Source organism: Lontra canadensis, unplaced genomic scaffold (genome assembly GCF_010015895.1).
Source record: "Lontra canadensis isolate GAN:19392208 unplaced genomic scaffold, GSC_riverotter_1.0 scaffold1, whole genome shotgun sequence".
NCBI classification, from domain to species: domain Eukaryota; kingdom Metazoa; phylum Chordata; class Mammalia; order Carnivora; family Mustelidae; genus Lontra; species Lontra canadensis.
In genome coordinates, this window is record NW_022630995.1 from 109742117 (window position 1) to 109759861 (window position 17745).

Consider the following 17745-nt stretch of genomic DNA (forward strand, 5'->3'; position numbering starts at 1 on the left):
TGTGGGAAGTAAAGATTAAACTGGAGATTAGAATTTAATTTAATTTAATTTAATTATGAGCTACAAATGGATAATCCATTAGAATGGTAATCCACTTTTCTCTGCCTTTGCTGATGATATAAATCAAACATTAAATTTAAACTGAAGAATAAAGTTTTTAGGGGAGAGAGTTGAAACATGAGGTTGTTGAATGCTGAAATACCTGTTCAGAAAAGGTTTTGCAAGCCTGAGCCGTTGACAAATGATCTCCATGTTTTGCTGCAAAACCTTTTTTTTTTTTCCCTGACAGCACTTATATAGCCAATAGTTCTGAATTTTATAAAATATCAGTAACAGTAAAGCTATAAAACCATGCATCTAGGAGCCATAAAAAAACAGTTGATTCTTAAATCACACCACACGCAGGAAGAGATGGCAGTTTTATATATCTTTCCTGGGAACACACAATATGGGGTCACTCTGCCCCAGTCCTGAAACTTATAATCAAATTGGGAATCACTCATCTTCATTAATAAAATCATGTTGGTGTTTTGAGAACTCTCTGCCAGACTGAAGGCATCAATAGAACTGAAAGACCTAACTGTTGGAAGGATTTCTAAACGTTTTATCCTCCTAGAAGAGTTGGGAACCAATTCTCCTATAGGAAGGCTAGAAATATGACCTCTCTTCTGGTACATACACTAGAAGACACTGAAGCTGTAAATAAGGGGAAACTTTCCTCACTGGGAGAGTTGTATGAATGAAGACTGGTAAATTAATACCAATAGCCCCATGCAGTTGAAATTAAAAGAATTCTCCCAGTTTTTGTTTTTCCTGATTAGTATTATGAATATGAAGATATGTACTTCTTAATAGAGACACTAAGGAACACTGAATTATCAACATTTCAAATACATTTATGCAGATACAGCTCTGTTTGGGGTAAACTCAGTCTTAGAGAAGAAGTAATTAAATTAAATTTATTGCCTGCCTCCTAATTCCAGGTGCATTCCCTTCCATATCTCATTAAATCCTCCGACAACGCTGGGTGGGATGGTCCTTCCCTCTGTACATGTGAACATCGTGCTTCTGGGAGCTTCCAGCCTGCGCAAGGCTGCAAACGTAGCAAGTGGGAGGACCTGGCTACGGAGCCAAGTCTGGCAACTCCGAAGTCCATATTTTTTCCTATAACAAAAAAATAAAATAAAATAAAAGCCTTATGGACTGTATGTTTTGGAAATTCAGTTCATTAAAATTATACAGATTGTGTGTAGCTGTGTTTGATTGATTTTCATGAGCTAATCAGATAGTATCCAGACAAAGATATCTTTGGAGGGAAAGTCATTTCTTTAAAAAGTGTTAGATCATCACATCAATTTTCCAAAAGTAGGATAAAAATGTTGATTTTTGTTGTTTGTTGTTATTATCTACACACACTTCATTTTAAAAATGAAAATTTTAGAATGTGAAAGAAAAATTAAACTTAACTTCTGGTCTATTTTTTTAGAAAAATGTCAATAATTTTTAAACATATTTTATTTGGTGATGTTCAGGAAATTTTTTACAAAATTTTTTCCTAAAATGAAATTGATTGGTATGTCTCTCTCTACTTCTCTCATTCTCTCTCTCTGTCTTTGTGTATATATAAACAGATAGATAGATAGATAACATAACTACACACACACACACACACACACACTTTCCCAGGTCACATTTTTTTTCATTTGCTTGTTTATCATAGTACTGTTCTTAGTTCTGTGACAGGCAGTGTTTTGCAGTACTTAGAAGTCATATTTCAGCTTCTAGAAATCAAAATATATGCATTGCTAATCATCAATAGAATCCAACATTGTGATTGTCTAAAACTTTGAAAGTCATAATTATTAAATATTTTGTCTGATTTTTAGTACCTGCAATAATCCTTAGTGTATAATAGCTGTTCAGTGGGTACTCAGTGAGTAAACTAATTTTAGGTAGATCCTACTGAGTTTTATGCATCCCATGTCTTGTTTCTTCTCTCTGAACGTGGCTGCATATCTCAGTTAAGGGAATGCCTCTTTACATAAACTTGCCGCTTCATAGCAGTAGTTTTATTTTCTGTTTGGGCACTCACTCATGCCTCTGTTCACATACTCATTCATTCATTCTTTCACCACACTTCAGTCATGGAGGCTTTATTTCTGCTTCTCAAACAATGACTTTTGTCATTGCTCTTCCATGTACCTGGAACATCTGGCTCAGTGTGGTTGGTTTTTTCTAGATATTCATGTCCTAGTGCTCAGTCAGCTCCACAGAGAGACCTTCCCTGTCAACCAAAAGAAGAGTGAGCAAAATATAGCCTGCAGACCAAATACGGCCCACCACCTGTTTTATTTTTTTCCTATAAAAAAAAAGTTCCTATAAAACTTTTGTAAACAAAGTTTTATTGGAATACAACCATGCTTATTCATTTACATATTGTCTCTCCTACAGTTTAGAAATCTTGACATACATGACCTACAATAGTTAGTATATGACCCTTCACAGAAAATGTTTTCTGACTCCTGATCTAAAACACTGTATAACAATTTTTTTTTTAATTTTTTCTAGCCCTAGCGACCATTGAAATTATCCAGTGTATTTATATTGTTTATATATTGCCTTCTGTCTTGGGAATCACTTGGAGGGCAGACTTTGTCTGTTTGGTTTATTGATGCATCACAGGTGCCAGGACTAGTGAGGTCATGTAGTAGATACTCAGCAAATATTCATTGATAAACAATAAATAACATTTTGAACATCTCTGCTAGACTACTGTGCTAGATACAAAACTAGATACAAAACTAAACATATATATTCAGAGATGTTCAAAATGTATCATATTGGAGATATCACATACATATAAACAATCATGCTGCCATGAACTCCCAAGTACAAATTACACAAATCATTACAGTACAGTATGACAAATGGTTTGATAAGATTGCTTCAGCTGCACATAAAAGGAAAAACAGACAAAAAGGGCTTAAGAATGAAAGAGGCTTCTGAGGTGAATATTGAAGAACGGGTAAAATTCTCTCAACAGAAAAGGAGGAGAAAGGCATTCTGGGCAGAGTGACAGAAAATGCAGTGAGTGGCCATGTTAGTGATGATCCCATGCTAAGGAAACTTCAGGAAGCTCATATGTCTAGAGAGTAGTAGTAAGTGATCAAGGTGAAGCTAGAGCAATAATTGAGGGCACTTGTAAAAGATTTCATATGAAGTTTGGATTTCGACCTAGAAACAGTGACACAATGGAGAACATTTTAATTGAAGTTACTGTTTTTAAGATTTGTTTTTTAAGGGCGCCTGGGTGGCTCAGTGGGTTAAAACCTCTGCCTTTAGCTCAGGTAGTGATCCCAGGGTACTGGGATCAAGCCTCACCTCGGGCTCTCTGCTCAGCGGGGAGCCTGCTTTCCCCCTCTCTCTGCCTACTTGTGATCTCTCTCTCTCTGTCAAATAAATAAATAAAATCTTTTTAAAAAAATTTGTTTTTTAGTAAGAGTTGTTGGAATTAAAATAGTATCACAGTACTTAAGAAAGAGTAGGGGTAGAGAGAGGAGCCGGGTTTGAAAAACCATTTTCAGTGTCATTCATAACTGAATAAAATAGTTTTGAAGAAAGGTACAAGAGGATTCCTGTAAGCTCTGAGTGTAGGATTGGGATGGTAATGACTCCATAATAAAAAGAAAACCAGGAGGACCACGTCTATGGAGAGAGGGATAATACGAGGAGATACTGAGATCGATTCAACACATGTTCTGTGTTTCATTTTTGTTGAGCATTCAGATGGAGTTATCAAGAAAGTAATTGAAAATATGAATGGAACTGAACGAACATTGGGACTGGAGTTAATGATTTTTTAGTGAACAGTCATGAGAGTGAAGGAGATCCCCAGCGCATATAGGCCAATGGTTTCAAACCTGGCTCCGCATTAGCATTACCTGAAGAGCTTTTGAAAACACCAGGGCCTGGGCCCTTCATAAGCCCCATTCAGTCAGAACCTCTGCAGGGGGCCGGGGCGGGGTGTTGGGGGGCAAGAACAGGTCTTAAAACCTCCCTGGGTGATTCTGATGCACCAAGTTGGGAACTACCACTATAAAATTAAAAGGAGAGAAAATGAAAGAGAGAACCCTGCGTAGGACAATGTGAGCCATGGTGGATAAAATGAAGGGACCAAGGAAAGAGGTTTGGAGTAGGTCAGTTAATTACGTGACATGAGAGTGATATAGGGAAAGATGATGCCATTGGCTTGTTGGACGGGGCAGCGCGGGAGGCCCCTGGTCACCTCTGAGAGTGTAGTTTGAATGGTGAGCGTGAATCCAGACAGCACTAAATTGAAGCTCGGTGGGCAGAGGAATACATGAGGACAGCTTAGCCACCGAGGGAGAGAGAGGAGATGGAAGTGAGGCTGCGAAGAGCAGGTGTGTCACAGAGTCATTTCCTTGTTGGTTGGTTTTTAGGATGGATAGGAGACATGGGTGTGTTTGTGGGTGACCTGACACAGAAGGAAGAAACAGCTTTGAGAGGAGTTTATACCTTTGGCCTTATTTGGTCTGTTTAAAAAAAAAAAAAAAAGACGTTTGTCATCTGCTTAGATTAAGCAAGATCACAAAAACATCCAGTAATATGTTGATGACCTGGGACCTCAGGAAGTCAGAGCAGGACAAAGTGAGCAGTGAGTGCAGCTCCTGAATGTCAGATTGTGTTTGGAGGAGGTGGGAATTGGCCTCGCAAGTGGGGTGAGCACCTTCTGCAGAAACTGGCTCTTTTTCCCATTTCCTAACATTTTTCACGAGAGGAAAATGACCTTATTTGTGTTTGCATTTTCCTGATTGAACATTGAATAAAGTCTCACAATATGAAGATTGCCCTTTACAGAACGATCTCACGTTGCTCAGCACCCTTGCCGCGGAGCACGTTGCGTAAGAAAATAACAGCCCGCAGAGTGTTCAGTTAGATTTAACACAGGTGAGTCATAACATATGGGTATGTGCACAAGGGAGGGGGTTTTTTTTAGGGATAAAATTTGATGGAACGCTGTTAGTAAAAAATATGTACATTAAAAATATTTTTAAGTATCTTTCATCTTGCACTAGATGTTCCTTTTGCTTATTAAACTTAAATTTTAATTTGTAAGCGTCTTTGAAACTAGTAAAGACACTAAATCAGATAGTGTTCTATTATCATATATTATGTTCAGGGACCCATTAGTGGCATAGGAGGGCCTCCTTCAATTTTGATGAATGCCAAGAATTGTAATGACCTGATTTGCAAAAGAATTTGTCACCCTGTCATTATAGGCTTTTCCTCTCTCAAATACCACACTAATCTTCCCGATTAGCTTGTCCCCAACTTGGGCTGCCCTAGAGGCTTTTATACTCTCATACAAATGTATCTTGGGAACATTGGGATGCAGGAGATGCCTTCATTTTGAAAAGTAGAGGGCACGTTTTCAGGGCAGTTGGTTTTAGGATGAAGTGTATATGAAGTTAAAGATATAAATACAGATTTCCCTTAAATATCTTTTTGTTTCTGCACTCCTTAGAACATTTTTGCATACTGCTGGTTACTTGATTTCCGGGTTGAAATCCACATACCTTCATACTCTTCTTCAAACTGAAAAGAGCGTTCCCTTAGTCATTTATATGGCAGTGTAATACTTTATATGGTTTAGGTCAAGATGCTATATCTCAGGTCATTTGCATGTAAAGAGAACCCTGTAATGATGGGACTAAAAACTAGCCCCCTCCTAAAGACATTTCAGGTCACTGCCAAAAATTGGGGTGCATCTTCCAAGAGCAAGGATTCTTTCCTGATGCCCCTGAAATCAAAGCACCCCCAATCAGTTGTAGTGTTGGCTCTGAAAGTGAACCTGTGCTGGCCCCGTAAGATTGAGCAGGGTGATGGTGATAACAGAGATTGGGGCTGATGGCCCTTTCCTAGGGTCACACTGCTTCCCGACAGAGTGCTAGCTAGAGGCTAGCCCAGGTCCATGTCCTGGAGTAACTAACATGTTCTTGGGGTCCCAGCTTCTCCTGGCTACCACCCTGTGATCTGGAGCCCCTCCATGGGTGCTCATGTCTGTCACTCTACAGTGGCTTCCTCCCAGTTCTTGCTTCTGTAGGCAAACAAGAACTCAGGGCTCAGGCAGTCCGGCATCCAGATCTGTGCTCCTCCACGAGCTTTGTAAGCCCACACGTTACTCTTTCTGAACTTCATTCTCCTCATCTGAAAAATGGGTCTATACATACCTCACTCACAGAGCAGTTGTGAGGAATAGAGATCGTGTATCTAGAGTACCTCGCTCGGTGCCTGAAATACTCCATACCAGCCCATTGGTTTCTCTTTTTCACTCCTCACCAACACATTTCATCCTGCTCACCCCCTCACTGCCCTCCCAATTTCAGTGCAGGGAAAACGTTCTGCTTTTGAACTCTTTCTTAAAGATTCGCACTTGGGACCACAGGGCAACTGTCACCCTAAAGGATGGCAGTTGTCCCATAACCACAGCATGAGCCATAATATCTACCTTTCCTTTCCTATTGGACCAGTCCAGCTGCCCCAGAATCTTCTCTGAGTAGAGAGAAAGAGAAGCAGAGAAGAGAGCTCAGGACAGTCACTCCTGAACTTGTAGCCATAGTGAGAGCAGAGATGACCAGAAGGAAATTCCCTCTTTTGGGAACCTGGATAAATGGGTAAAGCCAAAGATGGGTTGGGTGTTGGGGGGGGGGGGGGGGGGGGGGGGGGGGTAATGGGGTAGAGACCAATGTCATTAAAAGAACAAGTGATGACTATTTTTTTTTTAAAGATTTTGTTTATTTGACACAGAAAGAGAGAGAGAGAGCACAAGCAGGCAGAGTGGCAGGCAGAGGGAGAGAGAGAAGCAGGCTCCCCACCAAGCAAGGAGTCTGATGTGGGACTCAATCCCAGGACCCCGAGGGTCATGAGCATGAGCGGAAGGCAGGTGCTTAACTGACTGAGCCACCTGGGTTCCCCAATTGATGACCATTTTATATTATCTATTCATCACTCCCCACCCCAGCACACAAATGGGTAACCTGGGAATTCTACGGGCATAATCAAATTTGGAGGCTGTACGGGTCCAAATAGTAAAAACAAGAAATGGCTTATTACTAAAAAGAGAGGGAGAGGGAGAGATGGAGGATAGACTAGACATCATAGGGTACCAAGAGAGAAATGAGTGTGTCCAAAAAAAATATTTCATTAAGTAGACAAATGTAAAATTATTTTCATGTTATGAGGGTCAAGTTGTTTATGGAAAATTAGAATATGCTTGAATCATTTATTCCTTAGACTCTTTAAGAATCCATTTTCTTTTTTAGAATTTTAGTATTGAGGGACAGCTGGGCGGCTCAGTCAGTTAAGCATCCCCTTCTAGGTTTTGACTCGGATCATGATCTTGGGGTCATGGGATCGAGCCATGCACTGGGCTCTGCAGTCTTTGGAGAATCTATTTAAGATTCTCTCCCTCTTGGGGCACCTGGGTGGCTCAGTGGGTTAAAGCCTCTGCCTTCAGCTCAGGTCATGATCCCAGGGTCCTGGGATCGAGCCCCACATCGGGCTGTCTGCTCAGCGGGGAGCCTGCTTCCCCCTCTCTCTGCCTACTTGTGATCTGTCTGTCCAATAAATAAATAAAATCTTAACAACAACAACAACAAAATTCTCTCCCTCTTTTTCTGTCCCTCCCCCACTTGTGCGCTCTCTCTCTCTCTCAAATAAGTAATATCATTCAAAAAAAGAATATTAATATTTAACATAAAAACTTGAAATCTGACCAAGTGGCTGGTTCTCTGTTTGGAGCCAGTTTCATGAAACCAATCTTAAGCTGTTCTTTTTCTTTTGTCTGTACGTATTATATTGAGTTGTAATTATGACTTAAAAACACATGACAAATATTTTGAATGTTAAAAGAAAAAAGAACAAGCAATGATGACTAACTTGAAGTTGCAGGAAAACACAACTGGGAAACTCAGATAAAATGAAAAGTATAAAAATGTGGGTGGTCTGGGTCTAGGTAAAAGTAATAGTAATATATAAATTGCCTCTCATTTATGCCTTATTATGAAGTACAAGAATAACTTTCTCAAATTAATCTTGCTAAAATTTCTTTTATTAAAAATCTTTCCTACTCATACTTTTAAGAATGAATCTAGTGTGATGATTTGCTTGTAATCTAAAAAAATTAGAAAATAATATTTATGCAGACTGATTAAAATGCCATGTTATACTTTCTCTAAAGCACACACATGCTAATGACATCTCTAGACATGGATTCACAAAATTTAAATGGAAATATGTATTTAGGTTTAGCATACAAACTAGATTGGCCAATTTAATACTTAATCATTTATATATTTCTAGTGCAATCTTAAAGTGTTGTAATCTAATGGTGAGTTGATTTTGTCTCAATAAAAAATGTCAGGGAAAGCTAAAGGAATTCAGACATCAAGATACTTTCCTTTTTGTTTTTATTATTTTTATAAATATATTTATTTATTCATGAGAGACAGTGAGGGGTGGGGGGGCAATGGTAGAGGGAGAAGTAGACTCCCCACAGAGCATGGAGCCCAATGCAAGGCTGCATCCCAGGACCCTGGGATCATGACCTGAGCCGAAGTCACTCAGGTGCCCCAAGGCATCATTTTTTAAATGATTTTATTTACTTATTTGAGAGAGTGCATGAGCAGTGGGGAGGGGCGGAGGGAGAGGGAGAAGCAGACTCCCCATTGGCTGAGAGCCCAATGCTAGACTTGATCCCAAGACCTCAGTATCAGGTCCTGAGCCGTAAACAGACACTTAACTGACTGAGCCACCCAGGCGCCCCTCCTTTTCATCTTTAAATTAACACCATTTCTCTGCCATTTTTTAGAGTAGTTGTAGGTTTTTTTCCTATCTCCTTTAAATATATCCTTAATGAATACTAAATAATTTAAGCATGTTTACTCTATGTCAGGCACTGTATGTAATTTGTGTATTAACTCATTTGATCTTTACAAACTTTACGGAATGCATTTGAGGATTATCCCCATTTTATAAATGAGGACCTTGAGGCAGGGCAAAGATGAGGAACTTAACCACGAGAGACACAGAGATGACAGAGTTCGATTTTGAACCCAGGCAGTCAGGTTCCAGAGCAGCCCTCTCAGCTGCTTCTTAAAGGAGGATTTTCAGTTGCACACAGTGGGATTAATCAACAGCAAACATAACAACAGAATATGCAAATAGGACATCCTAACATTGCCCCGTAACTATTTTTATTACCTGTTAATAAATTCCCATTTCTTGATAAACACTTGAGTCAATTATTTCAAATGTGCCCCAAATTATTGAAAAGACTGCAGTTACTGAATCACAAGGACAGACATGCTACTTTGTCTCACTGCAGTGCTGACAACAAGTTATGGTTTATGGGCAAAGCCTTTTATTGTTTCTGAACTACAACCTATTTTTCTCTCTTCTTGAATGTTTTATACATAGCTAAAAATAACTTCTAACTCAGAAAGACTTCTCCCATGTATAAATCAGATGGTTTGCTAAATGCGAGGGATGGGAGGAAGCCACATCTCCGGGTGAAATCAACAAACAGCATTGAAATGACCCAAATAAGAACAGAATTCAGAGGCCAGACCAAAGTACTGACTCCTGATGAACCAAGATTAGCTTACAAGTAAATAGCATTGCAACAATATAATTAATTACTATTCTATGCAATAAATTTCTAACACAATAAGAGATTGTTTACTGCTTCTTGGGATTTCACATACAGTTTATGTAAGGAGATTCGCTGTGAAATTACTTCAAATGGAAGAATGTCACTTTATCTGATCCTGTTGGGTTCTGGAGACACTGCATGAAAAGGATCTTTTTTTTTTTTTTTTAATAAAAAGATAGATTTATAAAGATTTGTATTGATTTCCCTTGCTGATTTAGACAGCCTCTTACATGATAAACAGAATTATTCTCATGTATTGCAAGCACTTATCTGATTTGCCCCTTTCTCCCCCAGCACTTGACACCATGCCTCATATGTAGGTACCCAGTGTTTGTGGTATGAAATTGAAAAAAAACAAGGTGACTGCCTCTTTGTTTATGAAAAATTCAAGTTCTTGGGAAGCTGGATTTTAGGTTCAGATTTACCATGATCACCTAGATTCTGTGTTTGCCAGATGAAGTCTGCAATAATTACTCAAACACCCTCTCTTACTTCTCCAGGGGACAAACAGGTATAATGGGGGTTAGAGTGGTATGCCACTTTCAAAGATCCCTCAGTTAAAATGTGCTGTCCATACGACACTTTAGGCTCAGAAATGTTACTGAGACATTGGGGGTCTCCGAGCATAATTCTAGAAGTCCTCTTCTGTCTTATGATTTCTCCAGTGAGTCATTTGGAGGCCCAGCCAGCTCTGAAGGATTTCACCTTGGGCACTAGAGATTTGTGTTTTTAATCTCCAGTAGGACTTAGTTAGAAGAGATGTTGGAAATGGCACTCACTAGATATATTTAATTATTTTTTCCAGTGAAAGCAGCAACTTTATAGAGATCTAAAAATGTGCATAACAGACTTGATCCCACTACATGTCTTGTTTCTATTCATAGATTCACCGAATACTAACTAAGCACCTACTATATGCCAGTTTAAGGCCCCAAATCTCAATGTTATATGATCAAAACATTGATCAAAATTTGTGGAGCTTAAATTCTGGTGGAGGAGACAACTGCTAAGTGAAGTATAGACTATCTGAGATGGTGAGAAATGCCATGCCGAAAATACAGAAAAGAGGGTGAGAGATTATGGGCATTGGCAGATAGAGATGTTGCAATTGTAAAGGTAAATCAGGTAATGACTCACTAAGAAGGTGACAACTCAAGACCTGAAGAAGGGAAAGGAGAAAATCATGCAGATACCTGGGGAAGGGAGAGATGATTTCAGGCAGGTTCACCAGCAGACTCAATATCCACTAGGCAAGGGCAGCACTGATGTGTGTAAGGACCACCAAAGGTGGCAGCATGCTAAAGAGATAAGAGAAGAGAAAGGGAACAAGGGGATCTCAGAGAGGTCAGGGGTCCTGGTGATGCTGGGCCTGGTGGGTCCTTATAAGGACTCGGTTTTGGAACAAAACAAGATAGGGAGGCTACAGAGGGCTAGAGATGAGGTGTGACATGATCCAACTTAGAGTCTGAAGATCACTCTGCTGTGTTGAGAATGGACTATTGATGGCCAAGGAGAAAAGCAAAGATAAGACAGGAAGTTGCTGCCATAATCTAGGAGGAAAATGGTGGTGGCTTGAACCAGGAGAGGGTGGGTGGTGAAAGAACAGGAAATGGTCAAATCCTAACGTGCTGCTCCGACTTCCAGTGGGCAAAGAGAGAGGTAGAGAGAAGTCAAGGTCAAGTCTGAGGTTTTTGTCTAAGTAACTGGGAGGATAGAGTTGGCATTAACTAAGATGGACAACGCTGTGGGAGGAGCAGGTCTGGAAGTGCAGTGCAGGAGGTCGGTCTTAGACACCCCAGTGGAGCTGAAAGAAGGCAGTTGGATATATGAGTCTGGAGTTCAGGGGCGGGTCTAGACTGAAGATAAATTTAGTGTGAAAGACCTCTGCATGAGACTGGATGAGCTCACCAAGGAAGTGAATATAGATAGAAAACAGAAAAAAAGAAGAGGTGCAGGGACGGCCTCCACAGGGGAACAGACTTCTGCTCCAGGAAGCTGTGGGAGATGGAGTGAAATAAAACAAAACCCAGGTGCTCTGACCAAGAAAGCGGATGAGGATGAGGGAGAAACCAGTGGGGTCCAACCTGCGGCTGAGTCCTGTAACTTAAGTACTAACACCTCACCGGTACATTTCACAAAGTGAAAGGGATAGGTGACTTCGCAAAGAGCAGGATAGGTGAAAAGCTGGAGGTGATTGTGCATGAGGATAGATTCAGCAGAGATGAAGAGGACAGGAAATGGAGGGAATAGCAACAAGTATTGCGAGGCCTTTTGTAAGGTTAGCAAAGAAATTTGGAGGTGACTGCAGGCAGAAATGAGTGGGGAGGGTTTTAAGTTGTGAAAAACACTTGTATGTCTGTGTGCTGATGGAAATAATTCCATGTAGAGGGAATATTAATGATTTAAGAGACAGAGAGGAGCCTTGCCCTTGACCTGGCATGAGGGAGTCGGGTGCAGAATATAAATGAGAGGTGGCAAGTGGGAGCATGGAGAGCTGACCAGTAACCAGAGAGAGGGCGAAGAATAAGGGTGGGGAGGGGGATAGTGGGAGTTCTGGAAGATGTCTCGTGATTATCAGTTTTTTCAGTGGAGGAAAAATCGTGGTCATCTGCTGAAAGTGAGGATAGAGAGGGAGGTAGTGTTTAAGGAGAGAGGAGAAGGTGTGAAATAGCTGTCTAGAAGGATAGGACCATGAACAGATGATGAAAATACAGTACAATTTTTTGGCAGAATTAAGGGCCCATTTGCGTTCTGTTATCATGAATTTAAGATGAGTCTACTCGACATGGCTGTGCCCAGCCACGTTCTGCTGCAAATCTCTGAAGGTGGTGTCAGGTAAGAGTGGCCAAGTGAGTGCCTTAGGGAAGGAGAGGGTTGGGGGAGCTGAGAATGTGAGGCAAGGGATTGTTGAGAAGATGGCCATGACCGTTGAAAAGCGGTGAAGAGAGAAGAGGGAATGTGAGAGGGGTGAGAGAGAAGATTGGGAAGTTTAGTAGATTTGTGGGTCCTGGTGAAAGTTAGTCACAATAGAGGTCCTAGATGGGGTAAACCAGAAAGACGGGGAAGAGGAGAAAGTGGTGATAACTGAACTTGGGTTTCAGAGGGGTTGCAATTAATGATAAGGACAAGAGCTAGACAGGAGATTCTCTAACTTTGATGTGCATATAAATCCCTGAATTTCTTGTTGAGATGCTTATTTTGATTCAATAAGTATAAGTGGGCAGACCTGAGATTCTGCATTCCTATCAGGCTTCCAGATTACATAGATGCTTCTTGTCCAGGAATCTCATTTGAGAGACAGTCAGCTAGAATGGTACTCCTCAACCCTATCAGTAAGTCACACCTCCTTGAGGAGTTTAAAAAATATAGAGACTAGACCAGTCTTGACTGGTGAATCAGGGTTTCTGTGGGTTATATTTAATTTCTCTGGATTGGATGTAGAATTGATATATTATGAATCTCGAAATTATTCTACAGTGAGGCCATGATTGAAAGTCTTTGGCCTTTGAATGTGAGTTTCTTAGAGACCAAGATCATGGCAGGAAGGAGGGCCATGTAATTGAGAGGCCAAAATGTTGAAAGTGTCATGTTTGTGGTTATTAAAATAATTAGAAATTATGACAGGAAATGTGCTGGATTAAGTGACTATGAGTCCAGAGGTCTGTAGATGACTACAAAGAAAAAAAATATAGAAAGTGGATGACATAATATGATGGCATGAGATTCAAGGCAAAGCTGTTTGGAGAGAATGGTCTAGAATAGATAGGCCAGAACAAGGAGGACACTTACAGACCTCCCCCCACCCCCAGGATGAGTGTATGTTGGATTTGGGAAGTCAAACATCCACCACTTGAGAGAACTCCAGAAAAAACACAGCAGCATCATGAAGGGTTAGATTTTAGTTTTTAAAAAAATGAAGAAAACAATCTAGAAAGAGTTTGAAGTTTGGGACTATTTTGCTGCTGCATTCCGAAGCAGTGTGGAAGGCTGCGGAGACTTCTACAGAGTGGGAGATGGGGACTCACAGAGCAGTATGGGGATCCTAGTGCAGGCAGTGAGTGATGACCTGAGCTTCTTGTGGAGATGTGGTCTCAAAGCAGGACATCGCGGCAGCTGGGAGTACTGGCATGAAGGGAACAGGGGGTAGGAGACTAACCAGAAGCTGGAGGAGCCCACAGCTCACCTCTCCACCGGCTATTTCTAAGCAGCAGTGAACCCTCTGTTTCTTTAAACAAAGGCATTACGAGTGAGCCTGGTATGAAAACAGAGCAAAACTGAGCTTCTCCGGTTAATCTCAGAGTTGGGGAGGAGGGCCATGTCCCCCACAAAACCCTGGGGGTCTCGACAGTACTTCTGGGGTTCTTCAGGGGCCCCCAAAACTCAGGTCATAATCATTGCTCCAGCACTAGCAAGAGATTTGAGAAAAATGCAGAGGGATATTTGAAAGTAAAGATGGTTTACCCAATAATCATGGAGGTCTTTTTAGATCTTGTCAATTGTGTAGAATGCTCATTTTCTTCCATGTAATAAACTTTCAAATAAACAAGTTGTTTGCAATATCCCTTAGGATCTTTTATGTCACTTATGATCAGGATTTTATCACTATTATTAACTGATGTGATTTAAAAAGAAGAAACCATAGTTTTCAACAGTCACAGGTTAGGTCAGATTCTCCAGAAGCAAACTATGAGGCCAAGATTTGAATGCAAGAGGTTTTTTTATGGAAGCATTCCTAGGAGAGAGAACTTTCTAGGTGGGTGGAGCATGCTGGACAGAAAATGAGAAGCCCAGTACGTCTGGACATGCAGGTGTCACCTCAAGGAGATAGCTTCAGCCTCATCCCGCAGGGGAAGTCTGGAGAATAGCAGCTCAGATTCTGACCCCAACTGGACACAAAGCATATTTCCATACCCATGAGACAATGGCTAAGGCAGAGGTTGTGAGGCAGGGGAGTTGTGAACCCTTAGGCATTTCGAGACAGAGTCCAGGAGTCTGAGACCCATCTTTCAAAGAGTAGCAATTATGGGTCCTTGAAAGAAAGGTACTATGAGCACACACATACGCACACACAAAGTGGATCCAAGACCAACTCAGGGAAACCCAGCAGAGCCTTCTATAAGTAGAAAGCTTTCTTTAGAATGGCATAGATATGCTATATAAAGATTAGATTTAAAAAATTAATGTCTGCTTTCAATTATTATCAATGATAATTAATGATAATTGATCATTATTGTCAACACTTCATAGCAGTATGGATTTTGCTACCTTCCCTCTTGTGTTTCTAATGAGATCATATTACTATACACATACAGCCAAATTTCTTAAAATTCTTGTTTATTGATTTATTTTGATTTAACTACATAAAATAGCAATCTTAAATCTTAAGTTTAAATGAATACATTAGTTTTTGTTTTTTCCCAGAGTGTGTAGAATTTTTAATATATTTTACATTTAAAAAGAAACTAGAAAAGATATTTTCTTCCATATTAAAATATTTTGTAATTTCATTGATTTTCAATGCCCTGTGTCATGTTCCTTTCTTTTTTTTCTTTTTTTAAATTTAATTTTATTTTTTTTCGGTGTTCCAAAATTCAGATTTTGAGACAATCCAGGTCAAGAGAGTATGACTCTCTGATCAGATATATCCAAGCATGGACCTGACTTAAAGTGCTGTCTGTATTTGGAAACAAAAAATGCATGTTTTCAAGCTCCACTGTTTTAAATGGATTCCACTCTGTTTCTCACTACCATAGTGTACATACCAAGAAACTTTCTCCATTTCTTTTTTATTATTATTATGTTATGTTAGTCACCACTTAGTACATCATCAGTTTTTGATGTAGTGTTTCATGATTCATTAGTTGCATATAACACCCACTGCTCATCACAAGTGCCCGCCTTAATACCCATCACCAGGCTCACCCATCCCCCCACCCCCTCCCCTCTAAAACCATCAGTTTGTTTCCTCGAGTCCACAGTCTCTCATGGTTCGTCCCCCCTCCAAGTTCTCCCCTTTATTTTTCCCTTCCTTCTCCTAATGCCCTCCATACTATTCTTTATGTTCCACAAATAAGTGAAACCATATGATAATTGACCTTCTCTGCTTGACTTATTTCACTGAGCATAATCTCCTCCAGTCCCATCCATGTTGAAGCAAAATTTGGGTATTCATCCTTTCTGATGCCTGAGTAATATTCCATTGTGTAAACGGACCACATCTTCTTTATCTATTTGTCTGGTGAAGGGCATCTTGGCTCTTTCCACAATTTGGCTATTGTGGACATTGCTGCTATGAACATTAAGGAGCATATGGCCCTTCTTTTCACTACATCTGTATCTTTGGGGTAAATACCCTGGTGTGCAATTACTGGGTCATAGGGGAGCTCTATTTTTAATTTTTTGAAGAAACAACACACTTTTCCAAAGCAGCTGCACCAACCTGCATCCCCACCAATAGTGTAAGAGGGTTCCTCTTTCTCCACAACCTCTCCAATTTTTGCTATCCAAGATCAAAAAGAGGCGGTTCCGTGGTGTAATGGTGAGCATTCTGGACTCTGAATCCGAGATCTAAAAGAACTTCTCAAACTCAACTCCCAAAAACAGATAATCAAGTAAAAAAATGGGCAGAAGACATGAACAGACATTTCTCAAAACTTCTTTAGTTTTAGCCATTTTCAAATGGCTAACAGACACATGAAAAAATGTTCATCAGCATTAGCCATCAGGGAAATTCAAATCGAAACTACATTTAGATACCACCTTATACCAGTTAGAATGCAAAAACTGACAAGGCTAGAAATGTTTCACCATTTCAAAATTTGTATCACTACAAACAGTTGCCCTTAACTACATCCTCATAGATTTATTTCAGGATTGTTGTTGGTTTTTGCTTCCCCCTTTAAATTGTGGCTTCTTGTCTAAGGATTAGAGAAGCATTATTTTAGAGTCCCTATGTTGGATGTAATTTAGAGCTGTACCACATCAAACCCACTGACAAGATTTAGAGATTAATTTCCAGACCTCTTGTGGTGCCAGCAAAACTCCTTAAGATTTTGAAAATGGCAACACTGTTGACTCTCTACTGCTAAAGATTACTTGTATCCATTATCCCATCACTGCAAAAGAAAAGTTTAAGTGTGGCAAATATAAATGTTCTGCTTTATGGAAAAACCTGTGCATAGAAAAAAAAGAGGAAGAAGAAGAATCAATTTATAGAACAAGAAATCGTTTATCCTCCATTAGGACAGCTTATACAGCTGTATCTCCTTCCTTTCAATCCATAAGGATAACATTGCTGTTGCTAAATGTTATTTGCATGAAAAAATAGTTCAGTATTTTTGAGCAGTCACGTATTAGGTCAGGGTCCCCAGAAGCAAACCAAGCCTAGTGATCCACAAAAAGAGAACTTTGAGTATAATGTATATGCTCTTTGGATTATATTGAAAGTTGATACAAAACCTTTTTTCCTCCAAGTATTTTGGCTTGAAAGCATCTCCAAATATGTGTTTGCTACATTTTAACATAAATGCGTTTTGGGGGAAATTTAATCCATATGTTTCAGCAAGGTTACATGTAAATCATCCAAATGTTGGTTTATTAGAGCTACATGATGTCTAATATGCCTTTTGAGCTCTTTTAATAGTCTTTACATTCTTTTGTGAAAAGCCGTGAGTAAGTTGCCAAGAGTAAACAAATCGAATAGCAAAAAGCTTTGAGTTCAGTTTGAAATGCTTAGCCTATTATTTTTGATTGGGTTCTGAACTTGGCAGGGCTCATTCCCTGTTCCTGCCCTCAGGGCGAAGTGAAAACCATTTGAACACTGTATTTCCCAATTGGTTAATTGACATTTGAGAATTAATGAAGTACAGACAGAATCATGTTTGGCAGGTGAGTGATACTTTACGTGACCTCAGAAAGTTACTTCCTCTGGTTTGCAGAAGCTCAGAGCATGGAGCAATGTTAGACAAATTATGAAGCGTATGTTAGGACAGACAGCCGTTGAGGGATCCATA

General features: G+C 39.9%; 1 protein-coding gene across 2 annotated transcripts in view; it reads left to right on the top strand.

The window, feature by feature from the left end:
* Positions 1–17745, top strand: part of UNC5C (unc-5 netrin receptor C) — a 345714-nt gene that overhangs the window by 262369 nt on the left and 65600 nt on the right. The gene's annotated exons all lie outside the window — the stretch shown is intronic.